The sequence below is a fragment of the Macaca nemestrina genome, chromosome 9 (assembly GCF_043159975.1).
Source record: "Macaca nemestrina isolate mMacNem1 chromosome 9, mMacNem.hap1, whole genome shotgun sequence".
In the NCBI taxonomy this organism is placed as follows: domain Eukaryota; kingdom Metazoa; phylum Chordata; class Mammalia; order Primates; family Cercopithecidae; genus Macaca; species Macaca nemestrina.
In genome coordinates this window covers 79,813,655-79,829,147 of record NC_092133.1, presented here as the reverse complement: position 1 = coordinate 79,829,147, position 15,493 = coordinate 79,813,655, and the positions used below count along the sequence as shown (strand labels likewise).

The 15,493-nt window shown below is 38.6% G+C and overlaps 2 long non-coding RNA genes across 3 annotated transcripts in view; one reads left to right on the top strand and one right to left on the bottom strand.

The window, feature by feature from the left end:
* Positions 1-8,807, top strand: part of LOC105496003 (uncharacterized) — a 48,925-nt gene extending 40,118 nt beyond the window's left edge. For both annotated transcript variants that reach the window (XR_011607870.1, XR_011607871.1), the window contains 2 exons: positions 6,268-6,707; positions 8,516-8,807. This is a non-coding gene — a long non-coding RNA (uncharacterized lncRNA). The remainder of the gene's footprint in view (positions 1-6,267; positions 6,708-8,515) is intronic.
* On the bottom strand, positions 7,136-13,461 carry LOC105496004 (uncharacterized). Its single transcript, XR_011607869.1, has 3 exons — positions 13,373-13,461; positions 11,038-11,079; positions 7,136-7,223 (listed from the first exon to the last, which is right to left on the bottom strand). It is a non-coding gene; the product is annotated as an uncharacterized lncRNA (long non-coding RNA).
* Positions 13,462-15,493: the final 2,032 nt, after the last annotated feature.

Below are 15,493 nucleotides of genomic sequence, written 5' to 3'. Positions count from 1 at the left end.
ATACTATTTTCCCAAAGGTTATTCTGCCTATTGTGTGGAGCTTCTGTCAACAGAATTGATTAGAACTAGATAATCTTAAACTGTATACATTTCATTAGTATAAAAAGCTGCTTTAAACACAAAATCAAATAATTTAGTGTTTCTCAATAGTTTGCACGTGTTTTTTCACGTTTATCATTCTTTAGGTAAGGGAAAGAATTGCCCCTCCAGAAAAAGGGGTCAGAGACTGTCAAAAGAACCACTAACCTCTCAAGGATTAAGTGGAGGCTCTCTCTAATTTAAGGTTACAGACATTCTATCTCAGGGCAGAGTCCAGAGCCATTTCTGTTGTTGGATGTCCAAACAGCACTTAATAACTCATTCTTTGTTACAGGTTCTGCAGGTATTTTTCATAAGATGCCTTCATGATTTTGAGTGGTTAAGCAAATGCCAAGTGAACCAACGATAGGCCACCCCTTCTTTCCAACTCTTCCAAACTGCAGATTAGTGAGCAAAATGAATGTGGCAGTTACTTTAAGCCATTAAGCTTGGGAATGGTTTGTTACTCTCTACTGGATAACCAAAACACTCTCCTATTTTTGACTATTTAAACTTACACTCTGACTCCCTGTCCTCATCTGTTAATAAGGTGAGCATGTCAGAGTTAGAATAATTTGTAGATTTCGTTTTGTCTGTATTTAGTGCATACATAAAGTTGGATGTGGCTGCTTAAATGAGTTGGGCAGGTTTGGCCAAGAGCAAGGCATGGACAGTGAGACAGTGGTGTCATTATGTTTGTGCTGTCCTCAAGGCATGACCCAATTCTGAGGTATGGAGCATTTCTCAGCATAATTTCCCAACACTGACCTACATTTGTGCTCCATCAGCTGTTTAAAAAACTGCCAGTCTCTGAAATAAACAATGTTATTAACAGGGTTTGCAGGCATTTGAACTCTTCAATGACACTGAAGTTGTGCCTTTAAGAGCAATATGCATTCCTTTCTGACAGTCTATTTGCTTAAAATCTTAATTGTATTTCTTCGTGGTGGACAGCAAATGGTGTATATGACCTGTTGAGTAATATTAACCTTGCATTTCATGACATCACAATAAAATACTCTCCTGAACACTAGGGGCAAATGAAAGACGGACCTAATACTTACCAGCCACCACATATGAATCATGAGTAGAAACAACACATACGAATATAAGGAAAATTTTCTATAGAATTAAACTGTAGGAAAAGACTTAATCTTCCTTTGGCAATTTAATACTGCCTGAAGTGTATGATCCCATAACAATCCTATATATTTTGGAGGTAATGACTGGAAGTGTCATTCAACAAACTGATGTCTTAAGCAATAAATAACTCTAAAAATATATTAAAAAGATAAAGAGAGAATAGAAGAAAGCTAATGATGCTTGTAATTTGATGGTTAGGCATATATAATGTTTGTTTCTAACTTTTCAGTGAAAGCTTTCCCCCTAGATAGGAATTTGACTTTATTGGAAAATGATGTGCAGTGAGAAATATAAACCAATGTCAACAAGCATGACCTCTATGCCACACAAATATCATCAAGAGCGAGGGTAAGAAATGAAATACAAAGGAGGTAGAGAAAACAAAGAAAGATAGAGAAGGAGATAAAAAAGGAAGGTAAGAGAAACAAAGAGAGGAACTGCTAATCTTGTCGTTTCAGGAGGTGCAATGTGGTAGAATAAAAAAATCTTGTAAGTTTTTTTTCATGAGTTTGAATCGGATCTCCACCCTTTACCAGCTCAGTAACCTTGGGAAAGTCACTTTAACTCCGTGATTCTAATCTCTGCAGCTGCTCAGTAGAGTTAATGATGTCTAGCACAGTTGGAGATAAGCACACAGAACAGTGTCTGACCCCAAATGTGGGCTGAATGAATGTTTACTCCTTTTTTTTTTTGTTTTGTTTTCCAATGTTTGTTTTCTCTAAACTTCAGACAGTGGAGAGGAAACACAAACTAGCCAAGATACCTCATATTTTCAGCAGGATTCCTAAGGGAAGACGTTGCCTGGGTCCCTCTAGTAGCACAGAACTTCCCTTATTGAGGAAGGCTCTGGAAGTGAAGGTGAATCGTCCTTTCCTCTAACAGTTGGTGTAGACTGTTGGGGCAGCCTGCTCAGCCCAATACTTGAAAGTTGGCTTGGTTTCTCAAATGACTCAGAGATTTGTCTAATTTCTGTCTTAAACTGGACGTTGTCAATGCAGCTTAAGAGTATAGATGAAGCTTCTCTGCTCCCATGTATTACACAGAGATCCTAATGCTCACATCTAATACTGAACTAAAATTCACTAGGAACTAATATTTTTAATCAGCTAACTCCTGGAAATGGTTGTCTTTGGTTGCAGCCTCTAGAGAGCAAGGTGATTGCTGCCAGGCTTCCCTGGTAAAGATTTGGTCCTATCTTTAGGGGTGGAGGGTTTATATCATCTTGAAACCTGGAAGAACTACTGGTCTTTAACGCTTGTGGAGAGTTCAATTCCATCATCATCTCTTCACTTGACTGCGGTTAGGGAGACTTCCCACACTCTTTATGACTCTGTGGTTCTAATCTGGAGTCCCCCAGTTAGATGCAGCATTTCTTATCCCACAGTCACCACTCTTTCTTGGGTCATTCTCTCCCCAGCCAGGCTGTGAGTTTTTCAAAGTCCAACTCCCTGATTTGTTCTATTTGCTCCCTTTCATATATGGTGGGTATTTGTAAGCTTATTAAATAATTAAACCCCACAGGGAAATGATATCAGAGTGCCATTTTGTTGAGTAAATGCTGATTTTCCTGAACTTCTCACAGACCTGTTGCCTGTGGATAATGGATTTGTCAAAAAACAAGAGTAGCCTGTACCCAAACCAGAGAAGTGGGTTGTTCTCCTTTTTGAAATGGAAAAGGACAAGGACAAGGAAATTCATTCTGTTGAGCATCTACTCTGTGCCAGATAAATTACTAGGAACTTTAAATATGCATTTTCACTGAATTGTTTAAATAGTAATAGGGTTATATTGTTGGAAATAGGGATTAGACTGAAAATAGAGACAAAAATACTAGAAAAATGAATTTGTGCTTGAGACTCCAGAACATAATTATTGCCTGTTTGGATAAGCCTGATATTACAGAGAACATATCACGTAGGGCAGTCCTGATACGCACAGACATCACATCACAAGCATGACTTCCACCCTTGCAAGGAGAGAGCCATGGCCACCTCTTATAAAGATAAATAATTGCATGAGGTTGCTGAAAGTATCTAGGATTCATACCCTGATTATTCATGATCTAAAGGTCATTTTCTTTCTATCATGCCTTTGCCTCCTTATTTCATAATGGAAAAGTAGAGCAATAGATTGGAAAAAGATAACATGTACATTTTCTTAGTTATGTGAATAGTGACCAAACCTTCTAAGAAGTGAGAAAAAGATAGGAATTCATTTTCTGGGAGCTGAGGGGTACAGTACTATGCATTAGACATGAAATGCCATAGGCAACATCAGTTCTTTGCTTTCCTCTGCTTCCCTAGATATATATTTTCCAAAGACTAGTAATTCTGAAAATAGGTTACATTGATGAATACTGTACTGACTTAAAAAAATTTCAGAAACATTACTGGTCAGTTATAACTGGTAGCTTTTAATGCTGTGTATACTTTTACATAGGTGTAATATTTTGTGCTGAATGTACTATGTCTATGTCACTATAAGGCAACTAAACAGAAAGAATGAGGACTGACTTTGCAATTATAGAGTATTAGGCACTATATCAGTATATAGTGACTCAGATACTTACTTACTCTGTGACCTCAGGCAAAGTACTTATCTCTGTAAAATGAGGAAATGTCAGCTATTTCGTAGAATAGTTAGGAAGATGAAATGATGTGTATGTTAAATGACAAGTCCAAAGCTTGGAGAAGTAATTCATGCATAATTTTTGCCTTTGATGTTGAGGATTTTGACTGGACTGATAAATACATTCTGTTCAAACTGTAGACTGATGTGGTCTCAGGTTAGAATGACAATGGCAATGGCCACGCTAACAGGTATGAGGTAATATCTCAATGTAGTTTTTTGAATTGCATTTCCCCAAAGATGCAGAGAAAAGGAACCCTTATATGTTGTTGGTGGGAATGTAAATTAGTATGGCCATTATGGAAAATGGTACAGAGGTTCCTCAAAAAATTAAAAATAGAATTATCATATGATCCAGTCATTCACCTTCTAGGCATGTATCCAAGGGAAGTGGAATCAGTATCTTGAGGAGACATCTGCACTCCTAAGTTCATTGCAGCATTACTTACAACAGCCAAGATTTGAAAATAGCCTAAGTGTCCACTGACAGATAAATGGATAAATAAACTTTGGTGTGCATAGGCCAGGCGAGGTGGCTCATGCCTGTAATGCCAGCACTTTGGGAGACCAAGCCAGGTGGATCACGAGGTCAGGAGATCGAGACCATCCTGGCTAACACAGTGAAACCCCGTCTCTACTAAAAATGCAAAAAAAAAAAAAAAAAAAATTAGCTGGGCGTGGTGGCGGGCACCTGTACTCCCAGCTACTCAGGAGGCTGAGGCAGGAGAATGGCGTGAACCCAGGAGGCAGAGCTTGCAGTGAGCCCAGATCAGACCACTGCACTCCAGCTTGGGAGACAGAGCAAGACTCCGTCTCAAAAAAAACAAACAAGCAAACAAACAAACAAAAAAACAACTTTGGTGTGTGTATTCACAATAGAATACTATTCAATATTCAAAAAGAAGGAAGTACTGCCATTTGTGACAGCATAGATGAACCCGGAAGACATTAGGTTAAGTGAAATAAGTTGGACACAGAAAGACAAATACTGCATGATATCACTTATATGGGGAATGTAAAAAAGCTGAACTCATAGGAACAGTAAACCAGCGGTTTTCAGGGGTCAAGGAGTGATGTTGGTTAAAGAGTACAAACTTTTAGTTCTAAGATAAATTCTGGAGACCTAATGTATAGCATGGTGACTTCAGCTAATACTAATGTTTTGTATACTTGAAATTTACTAAGAGAGTAGCTCTTGAGTATTCTCATCATACATGCAAAAAATGGTAACTATGTGAGGTGACAGATATGCTAATTAGCTCAATTGTGGAAATCATTTCACAATGTGTATATATATACACATCAAAACATCACATTGTACACCTCAAATATGCACACTGTTTATTTGTCAATTATACCTTAGTAAAGCTAAAAAAAGAAAAAATGCCAAAGATATCTAGACAAAAAGGGAGGGATCAATACCTCATGATGGTGTGGGAGAATGGCAATGTGCCTGGATGTTGTTGCCTTCTGTAAACTGAATCAATTCAATAAGCAAGTTTAGTTAAAGGAAAAAGGGCATTTACCTTTTTTTTTTTTCTTTTTTTTTTTCTGGGAGTAAAATCAGGGAGAATCTGTTTTAAAGGAAGGAAGAAAGGATATCTAGTTGGAAATAGAAAAGAGATTGACAAAAGAGACAAAAGATCAGGGAAATGGGAATTTGTGTTTGAGTCTGGAATGAGGCACTTGCTCATTCGCAGGGGCCTGGTGTTGCAGGGAGGATGTTGTCTCTGTCTGACATGCCCAGAACCTCACACCGCAGGTGTGACTCCAACTCTTGCCCACTGCCTATCTAGAATTTCATACCAAGCACCTTCACAAGGCTCACCCTTCTTTCTTTGCAGTTTTGAGGACATCTGCATGAAAGCACAGACTCTGCCTCCTGCAGCTTTCTCACCACCTAAAGTGGCAGTATAGCGGTAGCCATAGCAACACCTTCGGTATTGCTAACCTGGAGTTACAAACTCTCAGGTAGGAAATGGGAGGCAGACACATATTGAACTAAAAAAAAAGAAAAAAAAAACTAAGGAAAAAAATGATTTCAAAAGTAACCTTTCCTCAACGCCAGACCCCACTAGATTATAAATCAGCAGCAAGGGAGAAGAGACACGAGAACAGTGCTTATCAAGTATCTCCTGTGTTTCAGCACCAGGGGTTGCCTAGATTTTTAATAATGAGTAGTAGTTCTGAAAATAATCCATGAGGAACGTATGCTTAACAAACTTCATCACTTATGCACAAACAAAGGTAACAAGTTGTTAGGTAACTTGCTCAGGTGTACAAGGCTGATCAGTGGTGAAGCAGGAATTTGTGCCAGCTGTGACAGATTGTCTGGCCCCATAAAAGTTTGGTCTCCAGACCGTGAACACGTTTCTGATGGCATTTTGTTTCATTAACTGCTATTCCTCTATTCTGCAGTGTAGTCTTCCTTCACTGAGCCTTTTGTCTGTGCCTGCCTGCTTCCTTATCAAGAACCTCATCTGGAAAACTCGCTTTGTGGCCATTTTGCTTCAATGCCCTGGAGGAAATCAAAGGCCCTTACTGTGTCCTGCAATGAATATCTAAAGACATCTTCATCCAACAAGCATATGAAAAAAAATTCAACTCATCCCTTATATATGCAGAAAAGACATGGAGATTCAGATGTTAAGACAGAAATTAAAAATTAAGAGATGAGATTTTAAATTATTGAATCTTGGCTTAAACTTGGGAAGAGTTGAATGCATTACAGAGAAGTGAGAAAGATCAAAGGACACAAAAACATGGAGATATGTATGACCCTCATCTCCTTTTCCTGTTTCTCATCAAAATTGTGAATTTCCGTACTTGGAGACCTCTCAAATGAAATTCTGTTCAAGGTGGGACTTTAATCTTCTCTTTTTGTTGTTCTATATTTCTTTAAGTGTTTATGATCATGATATGCTATCTTTATAATTGTAGAAAAAAGTTATATTTAAAAAGAACAAAATCCTAAATTTCTAATAAAATTGGGCACACACACACATAGATAAATGCTTAGCAAACCAACCCCATGATTGGCTTCAGTTTAAAGAGGCAGCAGAAAGGGGCTTGACTGGCATTTTAATTAGTTATCCCTGAGATCCTTATCAACATTTGACAGGTCGATATGATTTCAATGTGATTTATTTTCAAGACATGTAGAGAGGAAGGCTAACTCTGGAACTTGGCACATTCAAGATTTTCTTCACTCGTGGGATCCTCTGTGGGGCAGCTGAGATTTCTCCATTCATCACTTGATAACACCTGTTCCTATGCAGAACAAAGCTTGAGACTGATGTTACTTCCTGCTTCTAGGGCCCTTGGTAGCTCCAACCAGAACATCATCTGCAATACGCAGGTGACAATATGGAGTTCTAGCAGAGGAAGAAAAAAATGCATTCAATATACACTGCTTCCATTTATCGTGTCTGTGCTTCTCTGTCCTCTAAAGTCAAATCGCCAAAATACTAGGCATCATTTTCCCTATCCTTGTGAAACAAGGGACTGTGGCACTGATGATACTTTTCTCTGCCTCAGCTAATCTGTTTAAGGAAGGTGACTGAACAACTAACATGGAAAGCAGGAAATTTTTCATGAGAAGCAATGAGGAAATACACTCAATTATTTTCAGTTCAGCTTGGTGTCAGCTATTGTTTCTAACTTTGAAACTAACTTCTCAATGTTCCAGCTTTTCCCCTTCCATTCTCTGTCCATGTCATTTTTTATCCTTCCTCCTTATCTTGATAATGAGTTTATTTAAAAATTAAAGTCATAAACAAGAATTTAAAGAAAAAAATATCTAAACCCTTTGCACATTTGTCTTCACTGGCTTTGTGGGGCCCTCTAGAGTTTCTTTCTCAGGTGTCTGGGGCCTTAGTTCTTTCTCAGACTTGCAGAGCCCCACAATGTTTGCAAATAACACTGGCCCAATGGAACTGCAGCCTGGAGACTATCATGCTTTACCTAACTTCTCCAGTCAGCACCTGCTCAGTGTCCATCCACACTGGCTATTATGATGAATTCCAGTTTACCTAAAGTAAACATGGTTCAGTGAATTTCTCCCCATTTTAGAGTCTGTGGAATCAAAGAATACAAAGGAAGTGTCTGGAGAAAACTATTCCAAGGTCAGAGACCCACAGCTGGAGTCCAGTTCCAGTGGTAAGACGGGAACACAAGGGGAAGTCGGAGTACAGGTTGGAAATCAGAGGAAAACCCAGATGCTTGGCCAGTCTCGCACAGTGGGGACTCTGGGGACAACACACAAAGAACAATTGATGTGTACAGTAATGGCGGGTTCCACAAACATTCTGCAATCCCTTTGTTCCCCAGACAGAAGAACATAGGAACAGTCAGACATGCTGTCTCCCTCAAAGAGCTTAAATGTTATCTATTTATGGTATCTCAGCTTCTAATTCACTCTTTTAGCTTGCTCTATGAAAGTGGATCTGAGGTCTTTAAGTACTTTTTCTCTACTAGCAAACAAAATGCTAAAGTTTGATAGTAGAGAGTGCTTGAGAGACATTTCAGAAGAAAGGGAAGAGTTTTGCTTCCTGCTTCCAGTGTGCTCCTTGTGCAGACTCCTGCTGAGTTATGCAGCTTCTCTAGGTTGAGCTCCTGTCGCACACAGGACTTCCCCAGCAGGGCCTGCACTTTCTCCGGTGTCCAGGTTCTGCGGTGCACAGCAGCCACAACTCCTGGTGGCCAGCAACTTCCTCTAACAACCTCCTCAAGCCGTTTTGTAGCAGAGTGCTTCTGATGAGACATTTCTCTGTGAACAGCTTTCTGGCAACTTCTGTAATTCCAGCAAGTCCTTTGGGTGTGTCAACAAAGAGATCTCGCTGTCCTTCAGTGAACTATGACCATGCATCCCCAACAAAAGAAGCAATAAGGTACTCTAATTCTTTGCCATCTCTGCTTTTAAGATAAAAACCAGGCACTTGAGTTGTTTCATTTTTTTTTTTTTAAAATCAAAATTTAATGAATGAAAATATATTAAAAATTAAAGTCATTTTTCCATCTTGGAATCGAGACATGACATTTCCTTCTTGGGGAAAAAATGTGGAAGAGAACAGAATTATAGAACATCTGAGCTAAAAGGAAGCTTTGAGATCATATATTCCAGTGACTTCATTTTGTAATAAGAAACTGGAATGAAGTGGCTTACACAAGGGCACACCGTGGAGAAGGTCAAGGCCTCCAGACTCACCACAGTGCTCTTTGGGTGGTTATATAAAACTCCTAGGTGTTTCTAATATGCACCCAGGATTAGAAACCATAGGTCTAGGTGGAAAAATGAGACCATATATGCAAGTGCACAGAAGAGGGAATGTTCACAGGATTCCACGTATCTCATTAACTTTAAGTCTAGTGTCCAATTTCTTTGGGCTTTAAAAAAAATCCACCTTTCTTGGGCTTCACAGACCAGGAGATACTCACTTGGAATAAGGCTGTAGTCATGGTAATAAACAGAATTGTTTGAGAACTACCCTTTTAGCAAAATCACTGAAACTCTGGCCCCCAGATTCCTCCTTCTGTTTGTGAGCTCCTAAGGTGACCGTTTGGCTCCTGAGCAACCGTGACACCCTTGGCCACACCAAAGCTCATTGTAGGGCCTGTGATCATTCTTTCTTGGCCTTACCTGTGGCTTCTGTATGGCTTCCTGGTTCAGCACATGGTTATTTTTCCAGCAGGTCTTGATTCTACTTCAGTAGTCTCTATGCTGATTTTTTTAGTAAAATTTAAAATGTATGTTTGGATTAACATATGGTGGCCAGTATTTTACCAGGCCAAGATGAGATCTTGAGAAAGAAACACTATTTAATATTATCTTCTGACAGAAGAAAGGATATTTGAATATATCCTTTCTCCAGTGAGATACTCCAGAATATAGAAAGGAGGAGATGTTTACATGAAGAACATATTTTTAAATTTAATAAATATTTTATATAAAAGTAACTACAGAATTTTTTTTTTTCATTTCTAGAAAAATCATTACAGGTGGACTCTGGTCCATGAACCAGTGTTTAGAATGCACTGCTATATGTTTTTAGGAATATGTAGGCATTTGGTAGGAAGGTTACATAAGTACATCTGTGCCATAGTGCTTTATCATCCACTCCCTTCTGATCCTCAGCCAGGTCAGGTACGGGTCTCCCACAAACAAGAGAATTCCATACACTCCTGTCAATGTTAAAGATATTCAGGATTTCTCAATTTACTAGGGCATGTTTTAGTTTAATTCTTTGGTTGTGAGAAACAAGTCATCTGCATTTTTTTTCCCAAAAGAGGATGCTGATTTTAAGGAAACATGTGAGCTAAAATTCTGTTTATTTTTTGGGCCCTTACTCATGATCTTTGTACTAAAAAAAGTAAACAAAAAAAATTTGGAGCAGGAAAAAAATTAAAATATGTTTACTTGAAATGTTTGCTATGGAAAGAGTCCATCCATAAGATGAACTTGGCTTTCAGAATAAAAAGTACACTGTGATTCTAATGAAGAAGAAAGTTATAAATGGCCTGATCACTGGTAGAAAAACAGAAGTTGTGATTTATAATTATAATTATTATATCTATAAGGATTGCTATGTGTTATATTTCTGATTAAGGACTCAGAAATGTATAGAAAAGGGGCTCAAGACACTATTTATTTGGGAGGATAGTATTAGATAGGGTGTCCTTGTATTTTGAGGTTTATTCCTGAATTCAAATTATATCTTTTATGATTACATGAAATAATAAACATATTTATTCATATGGAAGAGGGCAGGGTGTCAGTTTTGTATTTTCATATGTTTGTTGATCTCCCCACATGCGAACTAATTCTTTCAAAATTTTTTACTTCAAATTTCTGGAAGAAAACTGTGATTAACCATATTTGCTTCTTCATGTCAAGTCAAAAATCACCATTCAGGCTTTATTTTACTTCTTTTGCATGAAGTGCTCATCTTTGGTTCAAATAGCTGTAAAAAGTGAAGAACATGGGTTATATAGTAAAAGAAAGGCCATCTGCTGGCTGAAGGACTGGTAGATTCCTTAGAAGCAGGTGTGATGAGGAAAGCAGCTTAAATATGACAGTCTAGTACAATGGTCTTGGCCTTTGTTTTCAGTCATTGGTTTAAACTCATTCAGCCATTAAGTATTCATGAAACCCATTATACCCTTAAGCAAATAAAAAATCTGTTAACCTACCCGTCAGTCTGCCCAGGCATATTCGGAGCCTCATGGAGGTATCTGTGAAGAAGATGAGCCCAAGAAAGCCTAAGTTCGGTACACACAGTAGGACTGAATCAGGTATGCTTGACAGATTACATCAGAAAGACTTTTAACTGATCAATTTCCTTAAAGCAATTTTGATTAATCTAGGCTAATCAAGGTAGTGATTGGTAAATGAAGACATAAAGAAACTCAGTAAATGAGATTTTCAAAGGATATGTAAATTGAGAAGGATGTGCTAATGATGCGATGTCTGTTCATTTATGTGTCAGTAGTTGTTGAAAATATACTTTCATGCTTTTTAAAATTAGGATAGTAATTATTTTATGAGGCATCACAATAGTATTTCTCCCTTGTAAATGTTGAAACTAGTTGCCATAACATCCCATCAGTGAAATTTGTGTGAGCTCCTCTGAGCTCCTCTTTTAAAATCTTAGAAGTTTGAAGAAGCAAGTTCTAAAGACTTTTATGAGTTTATGTAGGTATTGAAGAAAGAACAGTGCTGTCATGCTACCAATAATATGAAGGTCATGGTCCACTAATGTTAACTATATTGAAAGAAAATGGGCTGGGCGTGGTAGGCAGCTCAAGCCTGTAATCCCAACACTTTAGGAGGCTGAGGTGGATAGATTGCTTGAGCCCAGGAGTTCAAGATCAGCCTGGGCAACAAGGCAAACCCCAGTCTCTACAAAAAATACAAAAATTAGCTGCGCATGGTGGCATACGAATGTATTCCCAGCTTCTTGGGAGGCTGAAGTGGAAAGATTTGTTGAACTGGGAAGGTTGAAGCTGCTGTGAGCCACAGTCATACCACTGCACTCCAGCCTGGGCGACAGAGCCAGACTCTGTCTCAAAAACAAAAATAAACAAACAAAAAACCAGAAAAGAACAAGAAAGAACATTATTAAATTATGAATTGAATTGGATAATAAAGAAATGAAAGAGGAACAAAAACAAAAGGAAAGGAGAGAAAAATAGAGAACTGGTACTTTATATGTGTTTGACTTTTACCAGACACAAGAGTGGGGAAGCTCAAGTCCAGGCATCATGGGGCAGATCCAGGCTTCTGTACTCGTCAGCTTTGTGACCACAACCAAGTTCCACTGGTGCCCCTGAGACATCAGTCATCTCATTTACAAAAATAGTAGATGAGATGATTCGCAAGGTACCTTCCCAATTTAGAACTTAGCTTTATATAATTGTAAAAGGACAGGATTTCATTTTGCTTGCTTTAAACCGCCAGATATCAACTGTGCCTCTGCAGCACTGAGAGACAAATAAACCCAAAATGCTTTCCTGACATAAATATGCGTATGCTCATGGATTGCCTTCAATATCTCGTGCAAGCTCATTCATTAATAAAATATCAAAACGGTAAATTATGTAATTACCCAGAATTTGCTTAACTGAAAAACACATTTGCCATGAAGGTAGTGCCTAGACCTAGACATCAGGTGGACTATGTAGGCAGCCCCTAAGTTCATCCTGACCGAAGCTAGACCCTTGCCCCAGCAGCGTGTGGCTTAAGTGTTAAAGCAACTTCAGTGGAGTCACATGGCTGTGCCTCCTAGGGCTTTGGGGACTTTTGTGCCATATGGAAGGTCCTCCCTGTTGCTCCTAGTGCCTGGGGCAGGCGAGCAGACTATGCATCAGCAGCAGCGCTGAGACAGCAATTTGGCACTCATAGACAGATCTGGCTCAGCCTCCGGCAAACAACATCTGTCCTGCTGTTCAGTTTTATGGGGGTTACCACCTCCATGTTTGAATATCTAACATGTTCCTTATATAGCACGTGGCAGAATGGAATGGGAGTTCATTTAGGGAAAATGACTGGGTTTAAACCTTAGTCATCACTCATGAGCTAGGGGACTATGAACTAATCTCTAGATATCTCCAAACCTCTCTCCTCATCTGTCAAGTGGAAGTAACAATTTTAATGGCTTGATTTGTCTTTCAAAATTCTTACGGTCACAAAAGCCTCTCCTGCGGGTAAGAAATCAGCAAAAACTCCAAATCAGCAAAGGAAACAGACTTAAAATACATGCTCATTTCCAAAAGGTTTATACAGAATCAACAATCCAGCCATGGCTGACCCTGTGAACACGAACATAATGTTTATGCATTATGTTCCTTTTCTCTCTATACTTCCAGTTTTTCATTCCCGTGCTTCTTTTAGTGTCTTCAAATCCACATTTACTCTTTTGTAATTTATATTGCCTTAAGGCCTGTGCCAGGTATGGCTGAATGTTAACTGTGTGGAAGGTGTCCATAACCTACCCAACACCATCATCATCATATAATAATAGCTGACCTTGGCCAGGTCTACTCTCTGTCTGCCATTGTGGTGAATGTTCATGTGGCTGGTTCCTTATTTGATCTTACTGTCATTCCCAGGAGCAGTGTTTTATTAATCAGATTTATTCATTTATAGATGAGGAAACTTGCCTATAATCACAAGTGCCTGACAATTTCCTCAGACCTTTATCTATTCCTCCCTTCCTGTTCACTAGTATTCTTTTACCTCCATGGTTCCCAGACTCCTCATTCTATTCCAGCTCTATTACTTTTTCTTCTTGTCTTTGGGTTGGTTAATATCCGCAATCTTCTTTGCTTCTTGGCTTTGCTTTCAGGTCTGACTCCATTTTTTTTCTCACCGATTTCTGGATCCCATATAATCTTGGATAGAAAAATGATCTATACTGCATCAGAATCATGGGACCTATTAGCAAAGCTTTTGCATTCTATCCCTTCAATTGCAGCTTCAACCTCATTGTCTAATAAATAATAACCACCACTTTTTGAGGGATCAATGTATATCAGGCAATTTGCTGAGAGGACTTAAACCTGCACCATTTCATTCAGGCATTATAATAGCAATTAAACATTGCTGGCTCTAATAGCAAGGTACTAGCATTTTAATGAAGCCCTAACTCCAGTACACTCAGTATATGACAGAGCCAGAACCTCAGTCAAGGTCCATTTGTTGACACCAGATTCTACCGATAACCCTTATAATATGTTAACTTTAACTGTGCTCATTCTGACTGCTTATTTTATACCATCCCATGGTTCCTTGATTTTTTTCTGGATCCCATCTAGAATTGAAGCCCATCTAGAATTATTACCTTCATACTAATCCTTCCACCTATGCATATTAAAACCCTAAGAAGTGCAGCTCCAAAAAGTGCCTAGTAACAAAAACAATTATTTCCTAATATTCTGCAATATGAATGACGTCCCCTTGAGTTGTGCAGCGACTCGACAGGGCAGACCTGAGAGCGTAAGCTGTGTGTCTGAAGTGACACATTATAATACAGTGCTATTCTAGTGTACTAGGAATAGGGGAAAACTACATAAAAAGCTTTCATTAGGAAAATTCCCAAGGTTAGGCAGTTGCCTTTCTTCATAGAATGAAGGAACCATCTGCTACTGCTCATGCTGCCATGTTGCCTGATGAATTCTTATTGCCCACTGGTTGAGACCTCTGGTGTTTCTGTCATGATAGACCAAGTAAGTGTGATATATAATTTATAGAGCCTTTTAATTTGGGATAAATCCAATGGATTTTGTATTACAATGTTGCCAAAATCAAAAATTTAACTTTTTGAACTTTTGAACTTTGATTGTTGAAGGTTTGATAAAAAATTTACAACCACCTATTAAAAAAGATCAACAAACCCAAGACATAGAACATATGAACTAACCTGTACCCAGAAACATAATAATTAAAGTGCTTAAAACCAGTGATAAAGATAAAATCTTAAGATAAGCTAGAAAAAAAAAAGACATTTGTACACAGAGAAACAGATATAAGGATTACTGCAGATTTCTTGCCAGAAAAAAAATGCAAGTGAGAAGACTGTGTAACATTATCTTTAAATTATCTTTATTATCCTTTTTAGCATCGTCTTTTAAAAACATCACTTTTTAAATGTCATCTTTCAAAACATCCTTAAATGAACATAGAATTCTATCCCCAGTGAAGATAGAATTCTGTCTTCTAGGCTGTCGCCCAGGCTGGAGCGTAGTGGCGTGATCTCGGCTCACTGCAAGTTCCACCTCCCAGGTTCATGCCATTCTCCTGCATCAGCCTCCCAAGTAGCTGGGACTACAGGTGCCTGCCACCATGTCTGGCTAATTTTTTGTATTTTTAGTAGAGACGGGGTTGCACCGTGTTAGCCAGGATGGTCTCAATCTCCTGACCTCGTGATCCGCCTGCCTCGGCCTCCTAAAGTGCTGGGATTACCAGGAAGATGACTTTTAAAAACAAAGATGATTATTCACACCTATTAGAATGACTGAAATCCAAAATACTTACAATACCAATTTTGGGTCACAATGTGGAGCAGTGGATGAGACCTTCATTCATTGCTGGTGCAAGTGCAAATAGAGTTTGCCAGTCTTTTACAAAGCTAAACATACTCTTGCAATA